At 39.6% G+C, this 23,835-nt stretch overlaps 1 pseudogene; it reads right to left on the bottom strand.

The window, feature by feature from the left end:
- Nucleotides 1-504: 504 nt before the first annotated feature.
- LOC143440657 (ATP synthase peripheral stalk subunit d, mitochondrial pseudogene) lies at nucleotides 505-1,029 on the bottom strand (annotated as a pseudogene).
- Nucleotides 1,030-23,835: the final 22,806 nt, after the last annotated feature.

Below are 23,835 nucleotides of genomic sequence, written 5' to 3'. Positions count from 1 at the left end.
TATTTTTTCCCAGTCTGCTTTTATACCATTTTAATTACATGCAAGTAATAAGGTCAGTTCTAGGTTGAGGAACAAGCAAGGCAATAAACAAAGTCCCATGATCACTGTTTCTAAGGGTTATCAGGATGACCAAGATATCTGAGCCTACTTCCCTGCCCTAGCTCAAAGTCATATTCCTGCCTGAAGCCGAATTCCTTGTTCTAGTCTAAAATTTAGATTCCTGCTTGAGCTTACTTCCTTGTCCTGGCCCAATATCAAATTCCTGACAAGCGATCTCCAAAAAGCTCTCCACACTCTCTTCCTCCCAAGACCCCCTCCCCCTCTACCTCCTATGAGTATTTTGTTGCACCTTCTAAGAAGGACTGAAGCATCTACATTTTGGTCTTCCTTCTTCTTGAGCTTCATATGATCTGTGAGTTGTATCTTGGATATTCTGAACTTTTTGCCTAATATCCACTAATAACCACTGGGTTACCTTACTCAGGGGGATATTTTTTCTTTTTTTTTTTCATTATGTAAATGTTTTATTTCATGTCAGCCAGGGCTCTGTCCTGGGCTGCTTCATAGGTTCTCGATGGGCTGGTGGGGCCAGTACAGGTACTTCTTCTTGTCTAGCTTGGTTTCTGGGAAGATGTCATTCAAGTCATCAATGGTCATCTGGGAATTATGTTTTTTGGTTTCTCCAGCTGCTTCTCATACTCCTGGATCCTGAGCTGAGATCCAGACACGAACTCAGCACAGTTCTTCATGTCCTCCTTCTGGTGTATTTATCCTCAGGCACAGGGATCTTCAGGGCATTGTACTTCCTTTCAAAATCATCCACCGAACCAGCCTTGGCCACACTGGCCCTGTAGTAAGCCCAGTCAATCCCTGGTGGTTTCTCAGACAGACTAGCCAACCTGGTGTGGAGGGTCTCATTCCAGTTCTTCAGGGCGTTTCCAATTGCCCTCTGGTTTTGGGGCATGATCTCCACAAAAGATACCCAATCAATGGTTTTTAGAGCAAGTTTATGCCCAGCCATCTTGGGATACTTCAGCTGGCCAGGGCTATATTTTCTAGTTTGATCCATTTGCTTGTGAATTTTATGAATTCATTATTTTTAATAGTTCAGTAGTACTCTGTTGTGTAAATGTACCATCTTTTCTTTATCCATTCCTCTGTTGAGGGAAATCTGGGTTCTTTCCAGCTTCTGGCTATTATAAATATTGCTGCTATGAACATAGTGGAGCATATGTCCTTGTTATATGTTGGAATATCTTTTGGGTTTATGCCCAGGAGTGGTATAGCTGGGTCCTCAGGTAATGCTATGTCTAATTTTCTGAGGAACTACCAGACTGATTTCCACTTTGCAATCCCACCAGCAATGGAGGAGTGTTCCTCTTTCTCCACATCCTCACCAAGGGCTGCTGTCACCTGAGTTTTTGATCTTGGCCATTCTGACTTCTGTGAGGTAGAATCTCAGGGTTGTTTTGATTTGCATTTCCCAGATGACTAAGAATGTTGAGCATTTCTTTAGGTGCTCTTTGACCATTCGAGTTTCCTCAGTTGAGAATTCACTGTTTAGCTCTAGTCTCCATTTTTTAATAAGGTTATTTGGCTCTCTGGAGTCTAACTTCATGAGTTCTTTGTATATATTGGATATTAGCCCTTTATTGGATGTAGGATTGGTAAAGATCTTTTCCCAATCTGTTGGTTGCCATTTTGTCCTATTGACAGTGTCCTTTGCCTTACAGAAGCTTTGCAATTTTATGAGGTCTCATTTGTCAATTTCTTGATCTTAGAGCATAAGCCATTGGTGTTCTATTCAGGAACTTCCCCCCTGTGCCTAGGTATTCGAGGGTCTTCCCCACCTCCTCTTCTATTAGTTTCAGTGTATCTGGTTTTATGTGAGGGTCCTTTATCCACTTGGACTTGAGCTTTGTACAAGGAGATAAGAATGGATCGATTTTCAGTCTTTTACATATTGACCTCCAGTTGAACCAGCACCATTTGTTGAAAATGCTGTCTTTTACCATTGGATGGTTTTAGATCCTTTGTCTTGTCAAAGATCAAGTGATCATAGGTGTGTGGGTTCATTTCTGGGTTTTCAATTCTATTCCATTCATCTACCTGCCTGTTACTACACCAATTCCATGAAGTTTTTTTTTTTTGTTTTTTTTTTTTTTTTTTTTTTTTTTATCACTATTGCTTTGTAGTACAGCTTGAGATCAGGGATGATGATTCCCCAAGAAATTCTTTTATTGTTGAGAATAGTTTTCGCTCTCCTGGTTTTTTGTTATTGCAAATGAATTTGCAAATTTCTCTTTCTAACTCTATGAAGAATTGAGTTAGAATTTTGATGGGGATTATTGCATTGAGTCTGTAGATTACTTTTGGTCATATTTACTATATTAATCTTGCCAATCAATGAGCATGAGAGATCTTTGCATCTTCTGAAGTCTTCTTTGATTTCTTTCTTCAGAGACTTGAAGTTCTTATCATAAAGATCTTTTACTTGCTTGATTAGATTAATACCAAAATATTTGATATTGTTTGTGCCTATTGTGAAGGGTGTCATTTCTTTAATTCTTTCTCAGCTAGTTTATCCTTTGAGTAGAGGAAGGCTACTGATTTGTTTGAGTTAATTTTATATCCAGCCACTTTGCTGAAGTTATTTATCAGGTTTAGTAGTTCTCTGGTGGAATTTTTAGAGTCACTTAAGTACACTATCATATCATCTGCAAATAGTGAAATTTTGACTTCTTTCTTTCCTATTTGTATCCCTTTGACTTCTTTCTGTTGTTTAGTTACTCTGGCTAGAATTTTCAGTACTATATTGAATAGATAGGGAGAGAGTGGGCGGCCTTGTCTAGTCCCCGATTTTAGTGGGATTGCTTCAAGTTTTTCTCCATTTAGTTTGATATTGGATACTGGTTTACTGTATATTGCTTTTACTATGTTTAGGAATGGGTCTTGAATTCCTGATCTTTCCAAGACTTTTACCATGAAGGGATGTTGAATTTTGTCAGTGCTTTATCAGGATCTAATGAAATGATCATGTGTGTTTTTTTCTTTGAGTTTGTTTATATAGTGGATTATGTTGATGGATTTCCTTGTATTGAACTATCACTGCATCCCTGGGATGAAGTCTACTTGATCGTGGTGAATGATTGGTTTGTGAGAATTTTATGGAATATTTTTGCAATGATATTCATAAGGGAGATTGAGTTCTATTTCTTTATTGGGTCTTTGTGTGGTTTAGGAAGAAGCATAATTGTGGCTTCATAGACTGACTTGGGTAGTGATCTCTTTCTATTTTGTGGAATAGTTTGAAGAGAATTGGTATTAGGTCTTCCTTGAAGGTCTGATAGAATTCTGCACTAAAACCTGGCCTTTTTTTGGTTGGGAGACTTTTAATGACTGCTTCTATTTCTTTAGGGGTTATGGGACAGTTAAATGCTGTGATGATTTGTGTATGCTCAGCCCAGGGAGTGGCACTATTAGAACATGTGGCCCTGTTGGATTAGATCTTTTACTGTAGCCATGGGCTATAAGACCCTCACTGGAAAGTCTTATAAGCCTGAAGTCAGTCTTCAACTAGCAGCCTTCAGATGAAGATGTAGAACTCTCATCTCTGACTGTACCATGCCTGCCTAGATGCCACCATGCTCCTAACTTGATGATAATGGACTGAACCTCTGAACCTGTAAGCCAGCCCCAAATATATGCTGTCCTTTATAAGACTTGCCTTGATCATGGTGTCTTTTCACAGCAATAAAACCCTAACTAAGACAGATGGTTTATCTGATCCTGGTTTAACTTTGGTACCTGGTATTTGTCTAGAAAAAATTTTCATTTCATCCAGATTTTCAAGTTTTGTTGAGTATAGGCTTTTGTAGTAGGTTCTGATGATTTTTTGAATTTTTTTGGTTTCTGTTGTTATGTCTCCTTTTTCATTTCTGATTTTGTTAATTTGGATACTGTCTCTGTGCCCTCTGGATAGTCTGGCTAAGGATTTATCTATCTTGTTGATTTTCTCAAAGAACTAGCTCATAGTTTTGTTAATTCTTTACATAGTTCTCTTTGTTTTTATTTGGCTGATTTCAGTCCTGAGTTTGGTTATTTCCTGCTGTTGAGTTTGATTATTTCCTGCCGTCTATACTGCTTGGGTGTCATTGCTTCTTTTTGTTCTAGAGCTTTCACGTGTGCTTTTAAGCTGCTAGTGTATGCTCGTTCCAGTTTCTTTTTTGAGGTACTCAAAGCTGTGAGTTTTTCTTTTAGCACTGCTTTCATTGTGTTCCGTAAGTTTGGGTATGTTGTGTCTTCATTTTCATTAAATTCTAAAAAGTCTTTCATTTCTTTCTTTATGTCTTCCCTGACCAAGTTATCATTGAGTAAAGAGTGTTTCAGCTTAATTGTATATGTGGGTTTTCTGTTGTTTTTGTTGTTACTGAAGACCAGTGTTAGTCCATGATAATCTGATCTGATAGGATGCAAGGGGTTATTTCAATCTTCTTGTATCTGTTGAGGCCTGTTTTGTGACCAATTATATGGTCAGTTTTGGAGAAGGTACCATGGGGTGCTAAGAAGAAGGTATATTCTTTTGTTTTAGGATGAAATGTTCAATAGATGTCTGTTACATCCATTTGGTTTATAACTTCTGTTAGTTTCACTGTGTCTCTGTTTAGTTTGTTTTCATGATCTGTCCATCGATGAGAGTGGGGTGTTGAAATCTCCCACTAGTATTGTGTGAGATGCAATGTGTGCTTTGTGCTTTAGTAAAGTTTTTGTTATAGATGTGGTTGCCCATGTATTTGGAGCATCCATGTTCAAAATTGAGAGTTCTCATCTTGGTCGATGTTTCCTTTGATGAGTATGAAGTGTCCTTCCTTATCTTTTTTTGATTACTTTTGGTTGAGAATTGATTTTATTTGGTATTAGAATGGCTACTCCAGCTTGTTTCTTGGGACCATTTGCTTGGGATTTTTTTTCCCCCTCTGTTTACTCTGAGGTAGTGTCTGTGTTGTGGTAAATCTCCGACCCAAATAAGTTCAGTCAAGAAAAACACAGCTCAATATTTATGGATATAAACTGGAGGCCTAGATTGGGCAGATTTACCATTGCACTACTCTATTCCCCAGCTATGAGATCCCTTACAACTTGCGATTTTTCCAGGCCACGTTCTTCTCTTCCGTTGTCCTTGTCACTGAGGTGCCTTTCCTCTAAGCAGCAAAATACTGGTTCCTGTTTCTGTATCCAGTTTGTAGTCTATGACTTTTATAGGGGAAGTGAGTCCAGTGATGTTAAGAGATGTTATAAATCAGTGAGTGTTGCTTCCTGCTATTTTTTGTCATTAGAGGTGGAATGATGTTTGTGTGGGTCTCTTCTTTTGGGTTTGTTGAAAGAAGATTACTTTGTTGCTTTTTCTAGGGTGTAGTTTCCCTCCCGGTGTGGAGTTTTCCATCTATTATCCTTTGTAGGACTAGATTTGTGGAAAGCTATTGTGTAAATTTGGTTTTGTCATGGAATATCTTAGTTTCTCCATCTATGTTAATTGAGAGTTTTGCTGAGTTTAGAAGTCTGGGCTGGCATTAGTGTTCTCTTTGGGTCTGTATGACATCAGTCCAGAATCTTCTGACTTTTAGAGTTTCTGTTGGGAAGTCTGGTATAGGTCTGCCTTTATATGTTACTTGACTTTTTTCCCTTAGTGCTTTTAATATTTTTTCTTCTCTTTCTTTCTTTCTTTCTTTCTTTCTTTCTTTCTTTCTTTCTTTCTTTCTTTCTTTCTTTCTCTATTTTTTTCCTTCTTTCTGGGGGGTGCATTTGGCTTTTTGATTATTATGTGATGGGAGGAACTTCTTTTCTAGTCTAACTTATTTGGATCTGTAGGCTTCTTGTATGTTTATGGGCATCTCTTTCTTTAGGTTAGGGAAGTTTTCTTCTATAATTTTGTTGAAGATATTTCCTGGCCCTTTAAGTTGGGAGTCTTCACTCTCTTCTATACCTATTATCCTTAGGTTTGGTCTTCTCATTGTGTCCTGCATTTCCTGGATGTTTTCGGTTAGGAGCTTTTTGCATTTTGCATTTTCTTTGTCTGTTGTGTCAATGCTCTCTATGGTATCTTTTACACCTGAGATTCCTCTTGTATTCTGTTGGTGATGCTTGTATCTATGATTCCCGATCTCTTTCCTAGGTTTTCTATCTCCAGGGTAGTCTCCCTTTGTAATTTCTTTATTTTTTTCTATTTCAAATTTTTAGATCCTGGATGGTTTTGTTTAATTTCTTCACTTGTTTGGTGATGTTTTCCTATGTTTTATTAGGAGATTTTTTTTTTTTTTTTTGTTTCCTCTTTAGTGGCTTCTATCTGTTTACCTCTATTCTATGTGTTCTCCTGTATTTCTCTAAGGGTGTTATTTATGTCCTTCCTATAGTTTTCTATCATCATCATGAGGCGTGATTTTAAATCAAAATCTTGCTTTTCAGACATGGTGATGTATTCAGGGATTGCTATGGTGTGAGAATTGGGTTCTGATGATGCCTTGGTTTCTGTTGCTTAGGTTCTTGTGCTTGCCTCTTGCCACCCAGTTATCTCTGGTGTTACCTGGTCTTGCTGTCTCTGACTGGATTTTTTTCCCTCCTTTGAGCCTGTGAGCCTGTGAGCCTGTGAGCCTGTGAGCCTGTGAGCCTGTGAGCCTGTGCGCCTGTGATCTTAGGTGTATTAGTACTCCTGGGAGGCCAGTTCTTTCCAGGTAGCAGTGGGGTGCAGAGTGCTGTGATCTAAGGTGTGTCGACATTCCACAGAGACCAGATGGAAACTGGAAGGATCCTGCCCCCAGCTCTTCCTGTGTCCTGTGGGCTCCTGGAGGGCCCCTCTTGGGCCAGCTATTGGAGTAATAGTGTTGGTCTCACCTGTGATCTTGGGTGTGACAGCACTTCTGGGAGAGCAGCTATCTCTGGGCAGGATTTGGGTATGGAGAGCTGTGGCACAAGGTTGTCTCTGTGGTACAGATAGAAACCAGCCATTATACATATATAATCACCCATTCATTATTAGTGGATCACTATTGTCTCTTTAGCATTTGTAAGCAATACTGTATTCTCTTATGAAATGACTGAATCATATGGGATTCAATTTCTTTTTTGAGACAGAGACATAGCTCTGGTTGTTCTGGAACTCACTATGTAGACCAGGCTGTTCTCAAACTTGCACATATATCTGTCACTGCCTCCCTTGTGCTATTACAGGCATGTGCCACCACACCCAATTTAGTGTTCTGACTTCTCTACCTCTTCACCAGCCTGTGTTAATGTTTTTCCTCTGGTAGCAAGTGTAGTACAGCTTCCAATTGTGGTTTTGAGCTGGACAATAGGTTGAAATAATTTTAGAGGTCTCCAGCATCCCTAAGGACCATAGATTCAAAACTGGAGAAGGCTTCGTGAAGATCACACCCAGTTGGCAACATAGGACTAACTGGTATTCTGGATAACAATGCTGCCCTCAACTGGGCTAAAAAAGTAATATTCTCTCTGTTTCTCTACTGGGTGGCATCTCAGACAACACTATCTTTTAGAGCTGGTATGCACTGCTACAGTGGCTTTAGAAAGCCTTATGTATGATCTCCTTATATTATTATAGGGGATTTTCTCATCCAGTCTAACATGCTACATCACCAGCTCCAAAACTGACATCTTACATGGATACATCTAATCTGTGGTGTCAAGGTTGCCCATCTGCACCTTTCCTGAAGTGGTCTTGACCTTCTACTTTTACTTTAAGAGTTGTAGACTCCGTTGGTAATTTCCCAGACACAGACATGTTCAGAAGTATTGAGGGTCAAGAGTATTGAGGAGAGGCAGGTGTGTTGGTTAGTTTTGTGTCAACTTGACACGGCTAATGTCACCTGGGAGGAAGACTCTTAATTTAGGCATTGTCTCTATCATATTTGACTGTAGGCAGGTCTATGAGACATTTTCTTGATTGGTGACTGATGTGGGAGGGGTCAACCCATTGTGGTTTGTGCCACCACTGGCTGGCAGGTCATATCAGACAGTGGGCTGAGCAAGGCATAAGGAGGAAGCTAGTAATCAACACTGCCATGGGCCTCTGCATTAATTCCTGCATCTAGGATCTGCTTGAGTCACTGTCTTGACTTCTCTGGAAGATGAACTACAATCCCTAAGATGAAATAAACTCTGTCCTTCCAAAATTGCTCTTGGCTATTATCTTACTGTTCTGTTGCTGTAAAGGGACAGAATGGCTAATGCAAATCTTATAAAAGAAAGTGTTTAGTTAGGGGCTTGTTTACAGTTTCAGTGGGGTTAGTTCATGGTCATTATGGCAGAGAGTGTGGCAGCAGGCAGGCAACGTGCTGGAGAAGTACCCGAGAGTTCACGTTGGATCTACAAGTTTAAGGCAGAGAGAGGGAGAGAGAGAGAGAGAGAGAGAGAGAGAGAGAGAGAGAGAGAGAGAATGAACTTTTGAAACCTCAAAGTCCACCCTCATGAAAACACCTCTTCCAACAAAGCCACACCTTCTCCAACAAGGTCATGTTCCTAATTCTTTCCATGCAGCTCCACTAACTAGGGACCAAGCATTCAAACATAGGAGCCTATGAGGGCCATTCTCATGCAAACCACCGCAGTCATGGTGTTTATCACATCAATAAAAAGAAAAATTATGTTTACCTGACTTGTCTGAGACCTAGGAAGTCCTCTGAACTGTTCGTGGAGACTATTGCAAAAGATGCCTACTGCTGTGCTCAACAAGGGAAGAGGAGAACTCTCCAGAGGACAGATTTCGATAATGCAATAGAAGCTGCAGATGAATTCACTTTTCTAGAAGGCACTTTGATTGGTTGTAGAGCTGAATGATTTTACAAGCCTTTGTTGCATCTGTCATCTTTCCCCTCTGTAAGCCTCAGGTTTGGAGAGAGTCTGCTCATGTACACAATCTTCTTATTCTCTTACCCAAGATGGAAGAAGCAGAGGCCTCTTGAATAACCTTCTCCACAAAGTCTTCCATTACTCGAGTCTGTCTTCCAATTCAAGCCTGGATGTAGCTGGTGCTGTTTTGGGAAGAGATGAAAGGACTGTTCTGCACAGGTGGTTTAATGAGGCGGCGGGGGGGGGGGGCAGAGAGAGAATGGGCTTTTGAAACCTCAAAGCCCACTCTCATGAAAACACCTCTTTCAACAAGGCCACACCTTCTCCAACAAGGTCATTTTCTAATTCTTTCCAAACAGCTCCACTAACTAGGGACCAAATATTCAAACATATGAGCCTCTGGGGACCATTCTTATTCAAGCCACCACAGTCATGGTGTTTACCACATCAATAAAAAGAAAGAAGTATGACAGCAGTGATTCCAGATATGTTGGGATTCACTCTTTTGTACCTGTTATTTCTCTATTGAAGTCTATCCTGTCCATTCCAAATGCGTTTTGTACCTTGAAGAATTTTATGCAGGACCCTCTTGCGTAATTACCACATCCACAATGGAAGGTAATATCCATTTGCCTAAGTCTCTTCTGTTTCTTGGATCTTATACCCTATAAACAGGTTTAGCATAAGTACCTTTAGAATTGACTTATTTTCCTTTCTCCTCTTCCTTTTTCCATTTAAACTTTTTCCATTTTTTTTTTTGTTTTTTTTTTTTTTCAAGACAGGGTCTCTCTGTGTAGTCCTGGCTGTCCTGGAACTCACTCTGTAGACCAGGCTTGCCTCAAACTTAGAAATCCGCCTGCCTCTGCCTCCCAAGTGCTGGGATTAAAGGCGTGTGCCGCCACCGCCCAGCCTCATTTAAACTTTTTAAATTACATTTATTTGTTTTGTATATATACATACATATAAATAAATATATATGACACATAAACACAGACACACACATATACTCATGCTCTGACTCTGTCTTTCTCTCTTTCTCTTTCTCTCTCTCTGTCTCTGTCTCTTTCTCTCTCTCTCTTTCTCTCTCCCTCCTTCCAAGATCTTATTTAACCCAGACTGACATGCAAGTAACTATGTAGTTGGTTAAGGTGATCATGAACTTTTTTTTTTTTTTTTTTTTTTTTGGTTTTTCGAGATAGGGTTTCTCTGTGTAGTTCTGGCTGTCCTGGACCTCACACTGTAGACCAGGCTGACCTCAAACTCAGAAATCTGCCTGCCTCTGCCTCTGCCTCCCAAGTGCTGGGGATCACGAACTTCTAATTCTTTCACTTCTACTTTTTGAGTGCTGAGATAACTAACATGCCCAATTTCTGTGATGCTGAGGCTAGAACTCCCCAGAATTCATGCACAGTAGGCAGGCACTTTGACAACTGAGCTTTATTTTCAACCCAACCACATAGTTCTTAAGAAAGTCCTTTAGGACGACTACATGTATGAGAAGTACCTGGTCTAGCCTGTGTGCACTTTCCAACTGAGATGGCAGAACTTGGAAGAAGTAGCATGAGCCTGTAGATTCTGACCATGGTGCTGAACCCAGAGCAGACGGGCAACATAGCAATCAGCACTGTGGACAGCAACCAGGAAAGCCACTTTCTTGAAGCCGCATTTCTAGAAAATTACAAAGGGAGGCATCTAGACTCAGGGAAAGACTCTATCCAGGGAAAGACTCAGAATTTAGCAGGAGGTGACAAAGCTAAAGAAAACGGTGAGGTCCAAATAGACTATGAAATACTGCTCTGTGCACAGACAGTATCTCCTCCCCACGCTTGCTCCAGGCCAAGTAAGAAGAGGTAACAGGGAAGCTGTGGACTTGGATCAGTCTAGACAGTACATCTTCTCTCAGTGTTTATGAGTGTACACTGCAGGTACAATAAGAATGTTTATAACACACCATGCTTTTGTTAGCTTGTAATGTAGCTGTTTCCTACAGGTTGGGCATACCTGTTGGGAGCAGCTTTGATTTCATGAGGATCATGGGGTCCCATCTCTTCCAGGGAAGAGAAGTGAAAAATTGCTAGGAGAGAAATATATAAGGTTTTAAGAGGACTTTTTGGTGAAGTTGTCTTGGAATCACCATGTTTTTGTAAATATCTTGAATGCTTCTGTAAGTGACCCCAAGCAACTCATTTTTTTTTTTTTTTTTACCAAGTTGGGCTGGCATGGAATCTTTTCTTTGGTCTATCAGCTGCTTAACAGCGGTGAATAGACATTTAAAAAATATCTCTAATATCTTGGATAAGTCAAAATCAACATCTTACTCATCAGAACTCTGTAACTCAGTAGCATTTACTGCATTTGGTATTTTGCGTAGTCAGTGTCACTACCTGTCAAGTTTTAAGACATTTTTATTCCACCAAGAAGAAACAATTATTGTAGTAGTCAAAACACACACACACACACACACACACAGAGTTGATAACATAGTTATTGAGACTACTAAGTTTAAGATTGGCATGTGTGTGGAAGGTGTGAAGAGATGGCTTGACAGTGGTCAAGATGGCTGCTCTTCCAGAGGTCCTGAGTTCAATCACCAGCAATCAGATGGTGGCTCACAGTCATCTGTAATGGAATCCAATGCCTTCTTCTGGTGTGTCTGAAACAGCCACAGTATACTCATTTACATAAATAAATAAATACATTTAAAAAATTGGCATGTGTACTCAACAAGTTTGAAAACTGAAGGAAAAATGAACTTGATATTCAGATCAGACGCTGTCTGCTAGTACAGTTTCTTCTTGCTTAGAGAACAGCATTCTCTTGTTCTATTGGATGAAGCATATTCACATTCTTAGTTAGGGCTAATATTGATATGATCAAATACTGTGACAAAAAAAGAACTTTGGGCAGGGGAAAGATTTGGCTTGAATTTCTACATTGTAATGCATAATTGAAAGGACTTGGGACAGGAACTCAAACAGGGCGGGGACCTGGAGGCAGGAACTGATGCAGAGGCCATAAAAGGTACTTCTTACTGAATTATTCCACATAGCTTGCTCAGACTGGTTATTATTATTATTATTATTATTATTATTATTATTATTATTATAAAAGCCAGGACCACCAGTTAAGGGTGGCACCACCCAGAATAGACTGAGTCTTCCCATACTAGTCACTAATTAAGAAAATCACTATGGACTTGTCAACAGGCAATCAGAAACGTTTTCTCAATTGAGGCTTCCTCCTCTCTGTTGAGCCTAGCTTGTGTTGTGTTGACATAAAGAGAGCTAGTATATTGACATTCTGGGGTATGGCTGATTTGCTTTATTGGAAGACTAAACAGTTTAAATGTAATTATATCAAAAAATATCACAGAAACCTTCAGAATAATATTTGACCATGTGTCTGGGAACAGTGACCCACCTGTTGGCACATGAAATTAATCATTCCAAATCTAACCACTGTCAGTGAAGTACATATTTCTTCATGCCACATTTGCCCTTCATAGAAATAATAATGATTCCATAATTATATGGTAAGATAATAAGATATGGCTACTCTTGGTATAAGTGGTATCTTAGCCTTCCTATCCCTGTGACTATAACCAAAGCAACTTGGGATGAGAAGGTTTGTTTGAGCTTTCAGATTACAGTTCATCATTCAAGAAAGTCAATGCATGAGTTCTCAGTAGAAGCTTGGAGACAGAAATGGATGCAGAGGCCTGAAAAGGCCACTGGTAAAGGCACTGCCCCAGTTGTAGAAGCAGCTCTGGGATTGAAAGATTCATGGGAGAGAAGTTAAGGTTTAGCATCATGTGGCAGGCTCAGAGTTCCTGAGGAGATTTCAAGAGAGGACATTGGTGAAAGTGCAGCCATGTTGCTTTAGAGACACCAGCATTTTGGAGATGGTATCCAAGGACAGATATTGAAGAATGAGCTGGTCTGGGCCTACAAGACAAGCTACATGTGCTACAAAAGGTAGAGTCAGAGAAGTGGAGCCCATTGGAGACTAGAAGATTGTGTGTCCTCAGCATCTGGCACTGGGCTTTTTACACTGTTGCATTTGCAATTTACCAATTGGAATGCAACTTCACTGTTTTTTCCTCCTCCTCCTCCTCCTCCTCCTCCTCCTCCTCCTCCTCCTCCTCCTCCTCCTCCTCCTCCTCCTCCTCCTCCTCCTCCTCCTCCTTCTTCTTCATTTTTCAATACAGGGTTTCTCTGTATCGCCCTGGCTGTCCTGGAACTCACTCTGTAGACCAGGCTGGCCTCAAACTTAGAAATCTGCCTGCCTCTGCCTCCTAAGTGCTGGGATTAAAGGTGTGCGCCACCACCGCCCGGCCTGGTCTTTCCTTCTTGGAGTGAGAAAGTATGTAACTTATTTTGATTTTATGGTAACCCACAGTTAAATACATTGAATATTTTAGAAAGACTTTGAACTTTGAAAGAATATTTTAGAGACTGAACTTTTAAAATCTTAGAAGTTTTAAAGGCTGTAGAACTTTTAAAAGTTGGAATGTTTTATATTGTGATACTAATATTAATATCTTATCTTGGGGATAAACAAGAAAGGGAAAGTTATGGTTTAATAGTAATGTGTTTGTCTGTCAGGCTGAGAAAGGATCAACTTTCCTTGTTAGTTTTGTGTCAACTTGGCACAAGTTAAGAGTCATTTGAGAAAAAGGTACCTTAATTGAGAAAATGCTTTCATAAAGTTGGCCTTCAGGCAAGTCTGTTGAGCTTTTTCTTAATTAGTGGTTGATGTGGGAGAGTTCAGCCCATGGTGGATGGTATCATTCCTGAGCAGGTGGTTCTGAGGAATACAACAAAGCCGACTGAGCAAGCCATAGAGAACAAGCCAGTAAGTCACACTTGTCCATGGTCTTTGCTTCAGTTCCTGCCTCTAAGTGCCTTCAGTTCCTGCCTTGACTTCCCTGAGGGATGAACTACAACCTAGAAGTGTAAGTTAAATGCATCTTTTATCTCCTAATTTGCATCTAGTCAAGGTCTTTAACACAGCAATGGAAAAGGAGCTAAGAAAACTGTATATTAACTCACTAGAAGAGAATTAAAAGCTTTTGAGTAATGTTTACATTTCTCTTTGGTATTTTGTTCATTTAAATTAATTTTTGAGAAATAAATACATGAGTAGGATTTATTTTCATCATATCTCCTCCTTGAACTTCATGTTTTCCCCCCAACATGTCCAACTCAAGATTCACAATCATGTTTCAAATTTATTTCTTCTATAATTACACACACACACACACACACACACACACAACTGAATTCAATTAATGGTTCCCATATGCCACACATGTTCTTAATATTTTGTAATTTAAGTTCCACGAAATAAACTTGACAGTTTTTAAAAACTGTGCTCTAAATTTACATTTTGTTCCGTATAGCTGATGATTATTACTGATGGTCAACTTGACAATATCTAGAGTTACCACACACAAACTTCTGGCCATATCTATGAGGATTATTCATTTTAGGTTCATGAAGATGGGAAGACCCTTCTTAAATATAAGTGGCGACATTCCATGGGTTAACGTCTCTAAGTTTATAACAAGGTAAAAGTGAGCCAAGCAGTAGCATTCATCTCTTTCTGCTTTCTGACTGGATGCCATGTGACCAGCTACTTTATGGTCCTGCCACTATGATTTTTTCCACCAAGATAGACTGTAGCCTGGGATGGTGATGCAGTGTAGTGATTTGAATATGATTGGCCCATGGGAAGTGGCACTATTAGAGGTCTGGCCCTGTTGGAGTAAGTGTGCCCTTGCTGAAAGAAGTTCATCACTGTGGGGGTGGGCTCTGAGGACATGCTCAAGCTCTGCACAGTGTGAAAGAGAACTTCCTCCTGGCTGCCTTTGGATCAAGATGTAGAACTCTTGGCTCTTCCAGCACCATGTCTGCTGGCATAAGTCCATACTTCTCACTATGATGATAACGGACTGAACCTCTGAAACTCTAAGCCAGCCCCATTTAAATATTTGCCATTATAAGAGTTGTCTTGGTCATGGTATCTCTTCACAGCCATAAAACCCTAACTAAGACAGCCAGAACAATATTTTCCTTCCTTAAATGTCTCAAAAAAGAGATTTATTTTATTTTATGACTGCTTTGCCCGAATTTATGTATTATATCATATGTGTGGCTGGTATCCTTGGATGTCAGAAGAGAACATTGTTTCCTCTAGAACTGGAGTTATAAATAATTGTAAGCCATCATACGGGTGCTAGAAACTGAACCTGGGTGCTTTGCAAAAGCAGCAACTGCTCTTAACCACTGAGCATCTCTTTAGCTCACTTAAGTTGCTTTTTGATAGGTTATTTTATTGTGACCATGAAACAGGTAACTAATAAAATGTAAGATAATGATAGAAGAAAATAAAGAAGATAAAATATATAAATGATTTCATTTATATACATGCATTACATGCACATTATTATTATGTATATTATAACCATACACATGGTTGCAAATATAATTTATGTTAATTAGAAAATAGAAATACATGGGGACACTTAGAATAAACATGCTAGTGTTTGGCACAGGAGAACTTTCTACACTATGAGAGCTCACTTTTTGCCAAGCTTAAATAACACATGACAATTTGCCAATGTAGTGTGTATTTCATTCACTCTAGGAGGAATTAGATTGTGATGTGTCCTATAACAATACAGTATGAGATGACTGAAACAGGTCAAATGATAAAGTATGATGAATAGTGTCATTTACTCTGTCTTCACTCCATCCATAAGACACATCCACAGAAGTGGGAGGTTTGTGGAGGAAGAAATGGAACAGCATGAGAATAAGGGGATTGGGAAAGAGCATTGGGAGGAGGACAAATATGGGCAAAGTATGGGGTATGGCTCAGAGGTTAATAACATGTATTGCTCTTGCAGATAACTGGAGTTCGGTGTCCAGCATCCACACTGAGTGGCTCATAACCACTTGTAACTTCAACTCCAGGAGATCCTTGTCCTCTTTTGGCCTCCAAGGGCACACCACTCATGTGCAACCCTTCCCCCATATACATGTAATTTAAATAATAAGAGTGGCTCAGAGTCAGTGGTGGATGCTGTTGACAGCTCTGTAATCTGCTCAGGGTAGCTTTTCCTTGCAGACCAAAGCCCAGTCTTTTATTTGCATAAGCTACTTCCTTAAGAATTGCATATCAGTTTAATCATTTACCCCAGGATTCTTTTTGATCATTCCACGAATCAACATTTTATGACCTTAACCCCTTGTGTTTCCCAAGTCAAAACATAGAGGTTATTTTTATGTGAGAAAGTTAGCTTTAAATATAATACTTGTAGATTTTTTTTCAATTTAGCAAGCTCTTGCTTATGCTGATGCAAGCAGCATTAAAGCTGATTTTTTAAAATAATTCTTAACTACCTCAATATAGTCTTTTAATCTGTGAAATTTTTTTCTTGTTTCAACATCTTTAAGTCTTATTATTGGAAAGTATTAAGTGATCCCAGATAGTAGGACAACCATTAAGACTTCATCTTTTTTTTTTTTTTTAATTTTTTATTTTTTTTGATATCAGGCTTTTGCTGTCCCTACCTTATTTTTGGATCATACATATAACTACCCCCTTAGGGAGTAGAATATCTGGATTAAATTTAGTTGTTGATGGCTTTCGAGGAGGAGACCACCATTTTACCATTAATACTATATAACCATCTATTTGAGCCCTATTTTAACTATTCCATTCTGTTTTGTGATTTAGGTTTTTTTCCTCTAGTGACCAAATCATGTTTCCTTTAATATCTTTCTGATTAAGCTGACTCATTAGTGCAGCGATCTCTGCTTTTTCAGATCTATGAAGCCCCCTCATACAATTCATATTGTATCCTTATATTTTGCATAGTTGAGGAATCCTGTGAGGAACAGTTCTTACACTTACGTACTCTTGAACTCATGTTTTCAGAGTTCTTTTCCACAGCCTTAAGAACCTGAAAGTCGCTTTAGGCTGGGGCAGACACATAGCTAGTCTGATCCCGTGAAGACACCATATCCTGAGACATCCTAGAGGAGCCATGGCACTCAGAACAGTGGGTAAGAACCCTCTCCCACTACCCTATGCCCTACAGCTACAACTGGGAGCCTGGGGTGCTCAGGACCCATCAGTCACTCAAATACCACCCCTCCAAAATACTACTTCCTTTCTGCCCCTTGCTTGGTCCTTTTGGCTGGGGCAGACACCTAGCTGGTCTGCTCCTGTGAAGACACCATATCCTGAGACATCCTAGAGGAGCCACTACACTCAGAGCAGCAGAATTTCAGGATCCCTGAGGTAGCCTGAGTCCCAGGAGTTCTTCCACTCAGGAGCTCAGGATCACAGAGACATCTGAACTCTGAGGAGTTCTGACACAAGCAAGATAACTGGACAGACAGGCTCCAGTCAGAGACAGTGAGTGCAGGTAGCACTAGAGTTAATCAGATGGTGAAAGGCAAGCACAAGAACATAGGCAACAGAAACCAAAGTTACTTGACATCATCAGAACCCAGTTCTCTCATCATAGCAAGTCCTGGACACCCCATCACATTGGAAAAGTAGGATTCAGAATTAAAAGCATTTCTTATGATGATGATAAAGGACTTTAAAAAGGACATAAATAACTCCCTTAAAGAAATACAGCAGAACACAGGTAAAGCCCTTAAAGAGGAAGCACTAAAATCCTTTAATGAATTGCAAGAAAACACAAACAAACAGGTGAAAGAATTAAACAAAACCATCCAGGATCTAAAAATGGAAGTAGAAGCAATAAGAAAATCCCAAAAGCAGACTACCCTGGAGATAGAAAACATAGGAAGGAGGTCAGGAGTCATAGACACAAGTATCACCAACAGAATACAAGACATAGAAGAAAGAATCTCATGTTCAGAAGATACCATGGAAAACATTGACACAACTGTCAAAGAAACTGCAAAATTCAATAAGCTCCTAACCCAAAACATCCAGGAAATCCAGGACACAATGAGAAGACCAAACCTAAGGAGAATAGGTATAGACGAGGGTGAAGACTCCCAACTTAAAGGGTCAGTAAATATCTTCAACAAAATTATAGAGGAAAACTTTTCTAACCTAAAGAAAGAGATGTCCATGAACATACAAGAAGCCTACAGAACTCCAAATAGACTACACCAGAAAAGAAATTTCTCCTGTCACATAATAATCAAAACATCAAGTGCACAAAACAAAGAAAAAATACTAAAAGCAAGAGCTGAAATCAACCAAGTAGAAACAAAAGAACTATATAAAATATCAACAAAACCAGGAGCTGGTTCTTCGAGAAAATCAACAAGATAGATAAACCCTTAGCCACACTAACCAGAGGGCACAGAGACAGTATCTAAATTAATAAAATCAGAACTGAAAAGGGAGACATAACAACAGAAACTGAGGAAATTAAAAAAATCATCAGATCCTACTACAAAGGCCTATATGCAAGAAAACTGGAAAATCTGGAAGAAATGGACAATTTTTCTAGGCAGATACCAGGTACCAAAGTTAAATTAGGAGCAAATAAACCATCTAACCAATCTCATAACCCCTAAAGAAACAGCATCTGTCATTAAAAGTCTCCCCACCAAAAAAAGTCCAGGAGCAGATGGTTTTAGTGCAGAATTCTTTCAGACCTTCAAGAAAGACCTAATACCATATCTCTTCAAACTATTCCACAAAATAGAAACAGAAGAAACACTACCCAATTCGTTCTATGAAGCTACCACCATGCTCATACCTAAACCCCGCAAAGACCCAACAAAGAAAGAGAACTTCAGACCATCCTCCCTTATGAATATCAATGCAAAAATACTCAATAAAAATTCTCACAAACTGAATCCAAGAACGCATCAAAACAATCATCCATCATGATCAAGTAGGCTTTATCCCAGGAATGCAAAGATGGTTCAATATTTGGAAATCCATCAATGTAATCCACTATATAAACAAACTCAAAGAAAAAAAAAAACACATGACTATCTCACTAGATGCTGAGAAGCATTTGACAAAATTCGACATCCCTTCATGGTAAAAGTCTTGGAAAGATCAGGAATTCAAGGCCCATACCTAAACATAGTAAAAGCAATATGCAGCAAGCCAGTAGCCAACATCAAACTAAATGAAGAGAGACTTGAAGCAATCCCAATAAACACAGAGAGTAGATAAGGCTGCCCACTCTCACCCTACCTATTCAATGTAGTACTGGATGCCCTAGCAAGAGCAATTAGACAACAAAAAGAAGTCAAAGGGACACAAATAGGAAAACAAGAAGCAAAAATGTTACTATTTGCAGATGATATGATAGCATACTTAAGTGACCCTAAAACTTCCATCAGAGAACTCCTAAACCTGATAAACAACGTCAGCAAAATGGCTGGATGTAAAATCAACTCAAACAAATCATTAGCCTTCCTGTTCTCAAAGGATTAACAGGCTAAGAAAGACATTAGGGAAATGACACCCATCTCAATAGTCACAAAGAATATAAAATATCTTGGAGTGAACCCAACCAAGCAAGTGAAAGATCTGTATGACAAGAACTTCAAGTCTCTGAAGAAAGAAATAGAAGAAGACCTCAGAAGATGGAAAGATCTCTCCTGCTTGTGGATTGAAAAGATCATTATAGTAAAAATGGCCATCTTGTCAAAAGCAATCTACAGATTCAATGGAATTCCCATCATAATTACAAATAAATTCTTCATAAAGATAAAAAGAGCAATTTACAAATTCATTTGGAATAACAAGAAACCCAGGATAGCAAGAAGTATTCTCAACAATAAAAGAAATTCTGGGGGAATCACCATCCCTGACCTCAAACTGTACTACAGAGAAATAGTGATAAAAACTGCATGGTATTGGTAGAGAGAAAGGCAACAAGATCAATGGAATAGAATTGAAGATCCAGAAATGAACCTACACACCTATGGTCACTTGATCTTTGACAAAGGAGCTAAAACTGTCTAGTGGAAAAAGGACAGCATTTTCAACAAATTGTGCTGGTTCAACTGGATGTCAGCATGTAGAAGAATGCAAATCAATCTATTCATATCTCTTTGTACAAAGCTCAAGTCCAAGTGGATAAAGGACCTTCACATAAAACCAGATACACTGAAACTAATAGAAGAGAAGGTGGAGAAGACCTTTGAATACCTAAGCACAGGGGGAAAGTTCCTGAACAGAAATGGCTTATGCTCTAAAATCAAGAATTGACAAATGGGACCTCATCAAATTGCAAAGCTTCTGTAAGGCAAAGGACACTGTCAATAGGACAAAACGGCAACCAACAGATTGGGAAAAGATCTTTATCAATCCCATATCTAATACAGGGCTAATATCCAATATATACAAAGAACTCAAGAAATTATACTCCAGACAACCAAATAACTATTAAAAATGGGGTACAGAGCTAAACAAAGAATTCTCAACTGAGGAAACTTGAATGGCCACGAAGCGTCTAGAGAAATGTTCATCATTTTTAGTCATCATGGAAATGCAAATCAAAACAATCCTGAGATTCCACCTCACACCATTCAGAATGGCTAAGATCAAAAACTCAGGTGATAGTAGATGCTGGTGAGGATGTGGAGAAAGAGGAACAGTCCGCCATTGTTGGTGGGATTGCAAGATGGTGCAACTACTCTGGAAATCAGTCTGGCAGTTCCTTAGTAAATTGGACATAGCATTACCTGAGGACCTAGCTATACCACTCCTGGGCATATACCTAGAAGATGCTCCAACATATAACAAGGACATATGCTGCACTATGTTCATAGCAGCCTTATTTATAATAGCCAGAAGCTGGAAAGAACCCAGATGTCCTTCAACAGAGGAATGGATACAGAAAATGTGGTACAGTTATACAATGGAGTATTACTCAGCTATTGAAAACAATGAATTTGAGAAATTCTTAGGTAAATGGATGAAACTAGAAAATATCATCCTGAGTGAGGTAACCCAATCACAAAAGAACACACATGGTATTCACTCACTAATAAATGCATATTAGCCCAGAAGCTTGAAATACCCAAGATTCAACTAATAGTCCACATGAAGCTCATGAAAAAAGAAGACCACGTGTGCATGCTTCGGTCCTTCTTAGAAGAAGTAACAAAATACTCAAGGGAGCAAATATGGAGACAAAGTGTGGGACAGAAACTGTAGAAGGGTCCGTCTGGAAACCATTCCACCTGGGTATCCATCCCTTGTGCAGTCACCAAAGATAGACGCTGATGTGCTTGTCAGGAAGTGCATGCTGACAGGATCCTGATATAGCTGTCTCCTTAGAGGTTTGCAAGAGTCTGACATATTCATAGGGGGATGCTCACAGCTAACCATTGAACTGATCAAGGGGCTCCCACTGGAGGAGTTAGAGAGAAGACTGAAGGAGCTGAAAGATTTTATGGCCCCATGAGGAGAGCAACAATACCAACCAACCAGAGCTCCCCAGTGTCTAAACCACCAGCCTGGGAGCACATAAGGAGAGACCCATGGCCCCAGCTGTATATGTAGTGGAGGATAGCCTTATCATGTATAGGTGGGAGAGGAGATCCTTGTCCCATGAAGGCTGGATGCCAAGTGTGGGAAAATTCAAGGGTGGGGAGGTGGGAGTGGTGGGGTGGTTGGGGCATATCCTTATAGAAGCATGAGGAGGGGGATGCGATAAGGTCTTCCTGGGAAGTGGGGGGAAGAAATGGGGTAAGTGGAGAACATCTGAAATGTAAATAAAATATCCAATAAAAAAATAAATAAAGAACCTGGATGTCACAGGATCGCCACTTTGCTGAGCATCATCAGACACACCCTTTCCTCTCAGAAGTGAGCTGTTTCTGATTATCATGGAGTCATTAATCTTGCCAAGGAGAACATTCTCCAATAGCCTTGGCAGGAAGAACATTCCCTGAAGGAGGAATATGAATTAAATATGTATTTGTGCAAACAAGCCTTATATGTACAATAACCATGAGCATTTGAGAAGACTCACATCCTGTTAGCTCTGCTCTGGGTCAGGAACCATGTCACACTTTACCTTCCATGTCCATTCTGCAGCAGACAAAGGCAGTGACTGCTTTGTGGACATGAGGTTCTATTTTAGGATGGTGACAATGTCTAGAAACTAGATATTGTTGGTGGTTGTGTATCATTGATAATTTACTCAGTGTTACTGAATTACACACTTTGAAATATTTATGGTTAAATTCATGTTTTATGAACATAGTTCAGTAAGAAAAAACCCTATTACAACATAGAATCTTATGGCAGAAGGGGGTTTGCATTAGTTACTTTTCTGTTGCTGTGATAGGATAGCATGACTAGAATCAACTTATAGAAGGCTTGTTTTCACTTATGGTCCCAAAGGGTTAGACAATGTATAGCTGAGAGGACAGCATGGTAGCAGGCTTCAGGAATAGGATGCTGGCTGATCATATTTCATCAATCCACCAAGAAGAAGAGAGAGTGAACTAGATATAGGTTAAGATTATAAATTATCAGTGTCTATGTTCAATAACCTACTTCCTCCAGCAAGTTTCCATGTCCTGAAACTTCCATCATCTGACCAGCCAATGCACACACTGGGGACCAAGTGTTCAGATATACAAGTCTATGGTGTTTCTCATTGAAACCATCAGAGAGGTGCATCATGCTTCAGTGGTCATAAAAATCAAACATTGCCTCCTTAAAGAGACTTCAATAAATAACTTTTTGTTTGTGTATCTGTGGTAATGCATGGTGTGTGTGTGTGTGTGTGTGTGTGTGTGTGTGTGTGCGTGCATGCTCATGCGTGCGTGTCTGTCTGTCTGTCTGTCTGTCTGTCTGTACACAGAAGCTGGAATACAGTGCCAGCTCTCTCCTGGTGTTAGAGTAACAGCCAGTTGTGGTTCACTCAACTGTGGATGCTGAGAATCAAATGTGGGTCCTCTGGAAGAGGAGGCAGTGCTCTTAACTCTCAAGCCTTCTCTCCAGAAGCCTTGGTAAAATTCCTAAGATAAGATTTGATTAATAATTTGCCTGGGTGCATAGTTTATGTAGTACCACAACGTTTTTACATCTTTATAGCCATCTGCCTCTTTCTTTATGATGCAGTAAAGCATCTTATGTTCCTGTTCAATAGGAGGGCAGGTGTAGGTTGATGACTCACTCCTGCTACACCATTCCTCTATCCCATGTCATATTCTGAAAAGGAGAATGCCACTCTGCTCCATTATCCTCATAACCTGAGGAGAGATGTTGATGTCACAATCATCTAACATTAAACAGTACGGTATTGAGACAATTGGTAAATATTTCTCCCATGTCTCAAGGAGAAATGAGCAAATTTCTTTCAGTGAATGTTACTATCCAGGCATGGAGACATTATCAAGTGAGAATCTGTGGTCAGGAGAGAAGAGAACTGAGGAAGGAAAAGAGGAGTGCGGATGTGAAAGAAGAAACTACACGACCAGTCCATGGAGAAGGGTGAGGAGGAACTGTAACATTTTACAGAAATGAAGAAGTCGGGAGGAGGAAGTTTGGGGCAATAAAACCACAGCCTCATTTCAGGGAGGAAACTGGTATCCTTTTGCAAACCAGTTAGATAGTATCAATACGGTCACATTGAATAAATTCTCCCTCTTTGATTTTTCACTACTCTGTACATCTGTTTCTTCTGAGGACACATGCTTGAGTCTGAATTGGGAAGACTTTTGGGATCCATACTGTAAGCCCAAGAATTCTGGTAACTTGGTAAGAAAAGGTTTGATAAGAAAGTAAATAAGGATTAGTTGACTAATCCCTCACACAGAGCCCTGATAATAGATTTATTTTTTTCCCTATCTATCTGTATCCCTTTGTGTTCATCCCCAGAGTAAAGAGAGTGTCTGGCGTGGTTTGAATATGCTTGTCCCAGGTTGTGGCATTATTTGGAGGTGTAACCTTGTTGGAATTGGTGTGTCACTGTGAGTGTGGGCTTTAATT

Source organism: Arvicanthis niloticus, chromosome 30 (genome assembly GCF_011762505.2).
Source record: "Arvicanthis niloticus isolate mArvNil1 chromosome 30, mArvNil1.pat.X, whole genome shotgun sequence".
Classification (NCBI taxonomy): Eukaryota; Metazoa; Chordata; class Mammalia; order Rodentia; family Muridae; genus Arvicanthis; species Arvicanthis niloticus.
This window is presented reverse-complemented; position numbering and strand designations above follow the sequence as displayed.